Source organism: Protobothrops mucrosquamatus, unplaced genomic scaffold (assembly GCF_001527695.2).
Source record: "Protobothrops mucrosquamatus isolate PMUCROS unplaced genomic scaffold, P.Mucros_1.0 scaffold154, whole genome shotgun sequence".
Lineage (NCBI taxonomy): Eukaryota > Metazoa > Chordata > Lepidosauria > Squamata > Viperidae > Protobothrops > Protobothrops mucrosquamatus.
Window position 1 is genome coordinate 765,968 of NW_015386518.1, and position 2,980 is coordinate 768,947.

A 2,980-nucleotide genomic window follows, 5' to 3' on the forward strand; every position below is an offset into this window, starting at 1 on the left:
ATCCCGGATCCAGGAGCAGCACACGGTGTGTTGCCTCCAATGGTAACAGGGTCACAGCTGGCGGAGAGGATGGGACCAGGGATGGTCACAATGAAAGAAGGAGGCTGGATCACGACCTCTGCAGGTGGGATCTGGTTGATGGGTTGTGGGTTGATTCCAGCCAGGGTTCCCAGTTCTCCAGAACTCACGCCTCCTCCGAGGTGACCACCTGCAAGGCCACCCATGCTTCCTCCTTGAAGGCCACCTCCAAGACCTCTACCACCAAGGCCAAGGCCAGCCAAGCCACCAGCAGAGGCACCTCCAAAGGAACCTCCAGAAGCACCAGCAGACCCAATTCCAAACTGTGGGACGGAGGCACAAGATGGGATGACGTGGGTTGGAAGACAGAAAGCCATTGCTGCAATCTGAAAAAAAGGTCAAGAAGAAGCCAAGTCAATACAAAGGAAAAAGAGGAGAAGGAGGAGAAGACACTGAATGCCCATATCTCCATCGTTTATCCTATTTCTCTCCTACCGGTTTCCCGAGATAAGTTCTCCTAATTTTTCCAGCTGTTCCTCTTAAGACACAAAAGCTCACTTTTTCCACGGATTTTAGGAGATAACCAAGTGTGAAAAATTTCATCTACCAATTTTGGAAGACCAAGCTGGTCATGACAGCACAAGCAGTGTTGATGTTGAGAAGAATCAGAAGTCTTCATTAGAACATCAACCCTTGCATCAGCTAACCATGGACATTTCTCCAAGAATCTGCCTTACCTCTTCTTCTGGGGTCTTCTTGTGGAGACAGGAGACTCAAGTGAAGCTGTTGAGATAGCTGAAGAGGCCAAGGGTTTTATACCATTTTGCCGGGATCCTCAGATGTCTAGGACACCACCTCCTTCGTCTGATGATCCGAGTTTGCAACACCCATTTTTTGCCCTTTTTCCTGAGTCAGAATAGTTTTGTTAAGAACTCAGCAGAAATTAAGGTGGCATCAGAGGAGGCAATATTGCTAAAAGTCCACCAACCGCTTCCTCTCGGCTTGCATTCTTCGCGTTTCCTTTGATTTGGAAGGGGAAAAAATAAATAAATTTAAAAAATGAATTGCAAATGCCTCGGGGGTTCAAGGAATCATCTAAGCCCTTCCTAATCCCATATGACAACTCGGAAATTCTTGCTCGTAGGCAGCGTGGCTGTCAATGGGATCTGAGGTTCCACAAGATTAACAAGGCAACTCCCTTGGATTGATCAGACCCATTACACGTCCCTCCCTTTTATCTGATTTAAATCCAAACATTATTTCAAAGGTGGCCAGTGATGCATTGCAGGTCGGTCCGATTTAAGTCTAAATTTTGTGCCTACACACTGTCCTCCTGTAGCTCCAACACTGGGACAGGCAACTCGGCCATTAAGTGAAGCCATTTGGTTCCTTAGAGAGAGCAGTAAAATTAAGAGACAGAATTGGGGATAATTATGATACTTGAATTATACACAGCCTTCCTTACGAAGCAATTTTTCAGCGTGTTAATTCCTTAATGGGCCACGTCTTTGAAGTGGCCTCCTACGGCAATCATGTTCCTATGTTAACACCTAGATGTTTGCTAATTGTGTCAGCATGATGCGCCTTGGGGGACTGAGGAATTGTTTTTGAAGCAGTTGGATTCTTTCTAAGATTTCCTCAAGAATTGCAGCTTTGGTTATGCTTCCTTCCTTCCTTCCTTCCTTTTTTCCTTCCTTCCTTCCTTCCTTCCTTCCTTCCTTCCTTCCTTCCTTTTTCCTACTCTCGCTCCCTTCTCTTTTTTCTTTCTTTTTTCCTTTCTTCCTTCTTTACTTCTTTTTTCTTCTTCCTTCCTTCCTTCCTCTTTTTTCTCCCCTCCCTCCCTCCCTCCCTCCCTCCCTCCCTTCCTTCCTTCCTTCTTTCCTTCTACTCTCGCTCCCTTCTCTTTTTTCTTCCCCTTTTCCTGTCTTTTTTCTTCTTTTTCCTCCCTCCCTCCCTTCCTTCCTCCTTTACTTCCTTCCTTCCTTCCTTCCTTCATTAATTCATTCGTTCCTTCCCCTCAAATTGAAAGCAGCCATGCCTGACTACTATGCCAATCAACAAACTGGGGAAATTAAATAAAGCAAAGGGATTGATATGTTATTTTTTTCATAATGGCAGCTTAATTCTCTTGCATTTTCTGCTGAGCAGTGCTAGGTAGCCCACATGAAAAGAAAAACTGCCCTGGGTCACACAACTTTTAAGCCGGAAAAGAGGCAGAGCCTAATCAGTTAAAACCAGTCAAGATGCCCAGACAGGAGTATAAAAAGCCCAGCTCCTCTTTCCAAAATCCAACAGCTTCACTTGACTCTCCTGTCTTCACAACATCTCCTCAAGGAGCAAGTAAGTCCGTTTTTCTTCTCCAGGTTTGTGTTGGAAACTGGTGGGAGAGAAATAGGATAAACGATGGAGATATGTGCATTCATTGTCTTCTCCTCCTTCTCCTTCTCCTTTGCTTTGACTTGGCTTCTTCTTGACCTTTTTTCCAGATTGCAGCAATGGCTTTCTGTCCTCCATCCTGCATCATCCCATCTTGTGCCTCCGTCCCACAGTTTGGAATTGGGTCTGCTGGTGCTCCTGGAGGTTCCTTTGGAGGTGCCTCTGCTGGTGGCTTGGCTGGCCTTGGCCTTGGTGGTAGAGGTCTTGGAGGTGGCCTTCAAGGAGGAAGCATGGGTGGCCTTCAAGGAGGAAGCATGGGTGGCCTTCAAGGAGGAAGCATGGGTGGCCTTCAAGGAGGAAGCATGGGTGGCCTTGCAGGTGGTCACCTCGGAGGAGGCGTGAGTTCTGGAGAACTGGGAACCCTGGCTGGAATCAACCCACAACCCATCAACCAGATCCCACCTGCAGAGGTCGTGATCCAGCCTCCTTCTTTCATTGTGACCATCCCTGGTCCCATCCTCTCCGCCAGCTGTGACCCTGTTACCATTGGAGGCAACACACCGTGTGCTGCTCCTGGATCCGGGAT